At 31.7% G+C, this 7,165-nt stretch overlaps 1 long non-coding RNA gene across 1 annotated transcript; it reads right to left on the reverse strand.

Moving 5' to 3' along the window:
- Window positions 1–4,439: 4,439 nt before the first annotated feature.
- On the reverse strand, window positions 4,440–6,893 carry LOC123655298. Its single transcript, XR_006743378.1, has 2 exons — window positions 6,819–6,893; window positions 4,440–4,550 (listed from the first exon to the last, which is right to left on the reverse strand). It is a non-coding gene; the product is annotated as an uncharacterized LOC123655298 (long non-coding RNA).
- Window positions 6,894–7,165: the final 272 nt, after the last annotated feature.

The raw sequence follows: 7,165 nt of genomic DNA on the forward strand, positions 1-7,165 counted from the left end.
AGTATATTTTTATTGGGATTTAATAGCAATTTTCAATTTTAATATTCAAGAAATCAATAAAACCATTTTTTTAACCGGTAACAATATCAATTATGGTGTAAGGTTTTCATAGAATCGACGGTCGTATAAAAATAGATACCGAAACTCCATTGACCGTGAACCATTGCCGGATGTTAAACGAAATAAAAGAGTATACTAGCAGATAGCTGTTACTCGACCCACATAAGTAACCTCGTTACAACGAAATCGCAATGTAATTTTGCGACTCAAATTTTTCGGAACACTTTTACTTCGACATCAGGTTACAGTTTTTTGATGACACCAATTTCTCTTTCAATAACTTTTAGTCAAACATTATTTGTGTTGTTCTCAATATTTATTTGGGTCTTGGGATCTCTTAAACCATACTGCACTACTAACAACTTACAGTAATATGGTTAATGAACGTACAGATAAGTCCGCTTTATCTTATTAGTGAGAGACTTAATTGTATTCGTTTGTAATTTTTTTCATGTATGAACTAATACAACAAGAACATTAGTGTTTGCTAAACGCGCTAATAGTAGAACCTACTGATCTGATTTAATAACATTGGCATTGGAGAGCTTCTTATTAGTTAAGTAACTCAGATTTATAGTTGCAGAGCAGTAAACACAAGCCGTAAGCAAGTGTATGTCGACCTGTCATAAAGTCATACTATATAAATGAGAAAGAGTTCTAAAGAAGAAATAAAAGAACAGAATGAATTTTATACTAAAACATTTCGTCACTTCAGCCTATCGCAGTCCACTGTTCGACCATAGATCTCCACGAGTTCGCGCCAAAATGGCGTGAACTCATATGTGATGGCCATAGTCACCACGCTGGGCCGGCGGGTTGGTGACCGCAACCACCACGACCACGAAAACTAAAACATTTCCATAATAATTATATTTTTAAAACTTATCATAAACAAAAAAAATTATCAAAAACATAGAATTAAAAGAAACGCGATATCATTAACCGTCACTGCATCGTTTATTGAAAATCCTTTTGGCAAAATATTTTATTATCTTCGTCGTTCGAATCATATGTGTACGCTTGAATTGTACAAGCTTTCACTCCGGTACTTTAATTTGCTTAAATTTCGCTTATTTTGCAAACAAAGTACTTCAACACACATCACGTAAAACATAAATTAAAGAACATTATAGTCCTATTTTCTCATTTTCTCTTTCACTACATGCCACGGCTTTACGAAACAAATTCAGTAAAAAAGCTATTTGGTGTTAAAGCAATTAATAATTTTAGATTAGTTTATTCATATCACTTGCAATAACAAAAACTAAAAACAAAAATAGATATTTGATTCATCAATACAGCGAACGCAACTGATATTTGGAAACAACGAAACTTTGTCGAAAGTGTTACAAAATATGTTTTTTTAACAAAAACTTTAAAAAAATTAAATTTAATTTAATTAATTAATAACTTTAAATTAAATACAAATCTGGCGCCACGAGAGGAACTAGTCAGAGCAACCGAGAGCGAAACTAATACAAGCTTGTAGAACGCTGGATTACTTTCATTTATTTGTGACGCCGAAAGTACACTTTTACTTTCAGACCAGAAAGAATTCCGGGATAAAATTGTAATAAAAAATTTAAGATAGAAACGTTAATTTTATAGGCTCACTGAATAACGATAATAAACACAACAGTTAATGCGAGTAATGGACATTTAACTCATAAAACGAGCAGTAATCCTAGAAATATGAAGTGTATAAAAGCGTAAATATATAAAAAAAAAACTTATTAAATTGAACCGTTACAATTTAACGCGTATTGCTAAACTCATAAAACCTTAATCCTACAACATTTAACGCACAATACTAAAGGGCATAAAGCTGCCGGTACTGCGAGTGAGGGATGTCGGCCGTTAACAGACCAACAGAAAGCAACAAGAAAACAACCTGTATCAACTTGATATTTTACTGAAGTAGTGCTACCATCAATAGTATTATCTAGGACAAGTGGTTTGAAAATCAAAATTAATAATATATTAATTGACGACGCGTTGGCGCAGCGGTCTCAGCACTGGCTGTTGCAATGGTGGTCGCGGATTCGATCCCCGCACATGACAAACATTAGTTTGTCGTGGTCTGGGCGTTTGTGCTTGTGTATTGTGTGTTTCCGGACCCCTGACGCAGGAGAAGATCCTACTGGGGGGCGTTGAATGTAAAGCGTTTATATTTTAAAAATAAATAAAAAATACTAACGAATATTATTTATTTACCAAATAAACAGTTTTCAGAAAGAGAAATTATGTAGCATTATTTAAACTTCGTAAAAAATATTAACGCGCTTTAGTGCCTTTACTATTTTACTATCAATCAACGTGTACAGCAGTCCACGTTAACCCTGACAAATGGGGTTCTACGCTAGCAACGTTTGATCAAGCACGTAGGGGTAACGTACGAGACAGGGGACAATAACATGGTACCTTTATTATATATGCATCGAACTATTAAACAGAACATAAATAGTCACGCCAGGTTTTTATGCAATTAGTCATTTTTACAATGCTATTCGATTTAACTTTTATGAGGTTTTACGACGATTTATATTATGACAAAGATCGTGTTGAAGTTGATTTAAAGTGCGAAGGAACAGTATATCTTTTAGTGTATTATTTGGATACAGACAAAGAAATTATATTTACATAGTGATTACATTAATAAGGGAAATAATAATGCGCATTCAAAAATCAATTTCAAAAATAAGTACCTCATCAGAATTATTATTTAACTTACTTTGTATATTGACTTTTATTTCATGTAAATAAATGCAAACTTATATCACTTGTTAAAGATAAAATGGCATTAAGGTGAGACCGGCAGCACATAGTAACAACATTAATAGTAAAATTTATGTCAGAACAAGAAGCTGACTGCGAAAACTGGTCAGACGAAAGCGAAACCTCTCTAATTACTTTCATCGGTCCAGAAATCAACGAAGTTGCTTTAACAATCGAGAAAGAAATTAGAACGCTAACGGATACAATAAAATGTTTAACAAAATCAATAATTAATAATAATATAGAGGCATTTGAATAAATCAGTAAAAAATAACAATTACCTTCTGAGTGTGTTGTATACAATTTAATATATCGTAAGATTTTTTTAAAAATAGAATTACTATTTTTAATCAAATGTTCCTTAAAAACTTCAATCTGTATGTTAATATATAATTTAAATAAAGTCGCTATTTTTACTTATGAACATACTTGAATATTTAAAAAGTGAAAAGGTGATTTAGAAACTAGTAAAATATTGCTAATATTAGATTACATAGGAGTTTTTTACTTAAATTAAAATTGATTATGAATTCTCTAATCAGTCATAACATTAATTATTATAAAAAATTGTATCAATTATAGAAAAAAACATAAAAAATGTGTACTTTTTTTATACATTTTCATATTCCTTTAAAAACATTTTATTTTCGGTAGTTACATTTAAATACATATGTAAAGGAAAAACACGATTATGATTTTCTTTGATATTACGTAATTAAAAAAGAAAGTTAGAATAAAAATCTCTTTTTCATACATATGACCTTCTAGTTCATTCATTTGGATAAATGACTGTCTACCTTAAGGTAACGATTGTAATTATATATACCTAACAACATTTCAATTTTTTTACAATTGTCATTTTTAACGATTCTTTATTGATATAAAAAAATGCGTATAAACTACGGTCAATAAACGATAAGAATTTAATGGCAGTTATCTCTAGCGATATGAATGAACCACTGAAAGTTCGCGGTTATTTTAACACACCAGTATCATTTAACAGGAATAACCAAAAATAACATAATTGAAGGTAGCGAAAATTAATAAGTGTAAAAGTCAATCATTTGAAACATTTTAATATCATATTTAATATAAAGATCATTTCCGTTTATAGTTACGCTAATATTCAAAGTTCTTAAATGATATTTGTTTATTATTAGATTTGAAGATGTAATAAAAAAAAAGTTGACACAGAAACGTCACAAGACGATTGATTGACTGCCGAGATACGTCGTCAAAAAGATTAAAAATATAACGGTAAATTAAAGAACACAGCCATTACAAATATAAATTAAGTATATAAGTAACTAATTATCGGGCCAGATGAATAAATTTAACTATTTGGTAGTCATTTATGTTCATAAATGCCTTTGTCATTAACTAGTCTTTTAGCTAACTTTCTTTCTTCTCCAATGGAAAAAACCGTTTAGCACTTTAGCCAATAGTAAGGCGTTTGCAATATTTAATAGAAGAGACAAAATCCTGCCGTATAATGACTAGAACAATTGACTTAACTAGGGAAGAATAATGGTAGAGTTATCGCATTTCCTGAGACCTTTGGATTATTAAGAACAATTACAATGTAATAAGTATTGAAACTTAACTTTCATTGTGCATGCACAAATTGACGTTTATTACATGTGCAAACAATAGTATGATTAAGTTCAGAAGGCGGGAAGGTCGAATGTCTGGAGGTCGAGGAAAAGGACGAAAGTCTGGAACGAAAGGACAACAATTTATCGAAGAGAAGTATTTTTGTGTTATAGAAATCAAGGAATACTTAAAACAATTATATTGAACTACTAAATATGCTTGATATAACGTTAAGACAATGTAGTTTAATTTATTTAGTTATTGTAGTTCAAATTTTTTAATTTAGAGTTAAAATTGTGTTAATTTATTTAATTTAGAGTTAAAATTGTGTTAATTTATCGTTATTATTAGGTGATAAGTGATAATTGAAATTTATCAGTCGTTAGGGTCATAAAAAAGTGTTTTCGATTGTAAACAACAATAAAACTCCAATATATTAAGTACGTAAATTCCAAGTAAAAGAACAATTTTTGTCTCAACAATATAGACTTATTTACATATGAAAAAGACCACACACAAACATTTTTTTGTTATTCTCAACGTGCAACAATGCATACGACTATAGTTTTCATAAACAGAAATAGGTTCAGGACGGCAACGCCAGCCAAAATGTCGACCACTTATATCTTTCACACCCAAAGTAATATTCTTATTTCCCTAACCATTATTATCATTTGACAATTTTTCAAAACAATCATTAAATATTAAGTATTTCTTTAAACATTTTTTTTTTAATTTACTTCATTGTACACCACGAAGGAACAAAATACACGTAAAACAAAGTCTTACAAAGCTACATGATGATCGTCACTTTAAATTTAAAAATTTAAATTAAAATTATTGGCGAAATCAGTTATGCTACATATTAGCACATTATAGCGATTATAATAAATAAGTAGAAATCGCCAATATTAATGGCAATATAGAGTATTACATTGTATAAAACATTTGATGGAAAGTTTGGCTCGTATCTTAAGTGCGGATTCAATTTTGAGATTGATTTATAATTATATATTTCTAGCTGACCCCTCAAACGTTGCTTTGCCATATATGTTATTAACCCCCTTAATCACCTCCCTCCTTATAACTTATGGGTATGAAAAATAGATGTTGGCCGATTCTCAGACCTACCCGATATGCACACAACATTTCATAAAAATCAGTCCAGCCAGTATGGTAACTAATATTGTGACACGAGAATATTATATAGAAGAATTACATGATATTATCTTCAAATGTTTATTCTCTTACCATTCCATGTAAAAGTATTTATGCGTTAAATGTAAAATTGATGAATAAAATCTATGTGATAAACCTATAAGTAGGTAGTAGCAGTAAATTGATCACATTCAGTATCATAAACGTATTTACAGACTCTTATCTGTTGACATGACATCGAAATCAGCAAGAGTGAAAACTAAAATAAATAATAAGTTAAAGATAATGAATGTTTGACATTGTGAGTATTCGTGCGTTGAGTTTCATATCCAAAATTTACGTTTACCTGGGACTTGCATTTTCTGTCTATGATTTTTTTTTTATGTCACTAGGTCGGCAAACAAGCGTACGGCTTACCTGATGGTAAGCGATTACCGTAGCTTATAGACACCTGCAACACCAGAAGCATCGCAAGCGCGTTGCCGACCCAATCCCCAATCCCCCCCAGGAGCTCTGGTCACCTTACTCACTAACAGGAACACAATACTGCTTGAAAACAGTATTATTTTGCTGTGATCTTCTGTAAGGTCGAGTCGGGCTGCTCCATATTTTGAGCTGGAAATTCCTGCTGTGCCCTACCTCAGTTACAGTTTTGTGATACATTAATTTTATTACAGAGGCTTAAAAAGGATTCCAACCGGTTCAGATCAAAATGGAACGCAAATGACATAAAATTACGAAGTTTACAAAATAATTTCTGGTGTTATTTGATAGGATTATCATAAAATTTAATTTCAGAGACATTGATTTCGTAACATTTCACGTAAACATACGAGAACATCATCAACGTTCATGATAAATAATGATAAAATCTACCCAAAACAAGCTAAATATTAAAAATTTCAGCTAAAGTAATAACTACATAAGACTAGTGTAGGTATAAGTTATTATATCAAAGTTATTCCTTTACGAACTCAAAAGCGAGAATAATTTTTGATCAGTTCATACCCAAAACGATCACATAGGTACGACAATACAAAAGTATAATGTAACGTAAAAGAGTAACCAAGCAGCATTTGAGTCTACATCGTGAATTCCATTTTTAATGATAATTAATGCAAAACATATTTTAAGCTGGTTTTTAAATGGAATATTTGCATACATTCGAAATTGCGTGATGTAAGTTTCTTAAAATCGAACTGCCAATTCAAAATCATATAGAGGACACTTACGATCGATTTCGGCGTGACGCTGATCCTTAGACACTTAACAAGTAGGTATTGCGCATACGGCTTATATTTTAGCAAACGGTTTCAATGAATCCGTTAGCGTCGGTAACACTGGCAAGGATCACTGTCAATCGTCAAAGTGCACGACACCGTCGGTGGCCGGTGCGTCGCGCCTCGCGTGCTAGTCGGAGCGGAGTGCCGGCGTGCGGCGTCGACTCTTGTAAACAAATAGTTGGTGGGGGGGCCGCCGAAAAGCCTGGTCGAATCACGCCGCTCACTTACGTCACTACCAACCATACGTAAGCCGACTGCTCTAGGAGATTTACCTTCAATTACTCCTAGAGATAAGA

The sequence above is a fragment of the Melitaea cinxia genome, chromosome 1 (assembly GCF_905220565.1).
Source record: "Melitaea cinxia chromosome 1, ilMelCinx1.1, whole genome shotgun sequence".
NCBI classification, from domain to species: domain Eukaryota; kingdom Metazoa; phylum Arthropoda; class Insecta; order Lepidoptera; family Nymphalidae; genus Melitaea; species Melitaea cinxia.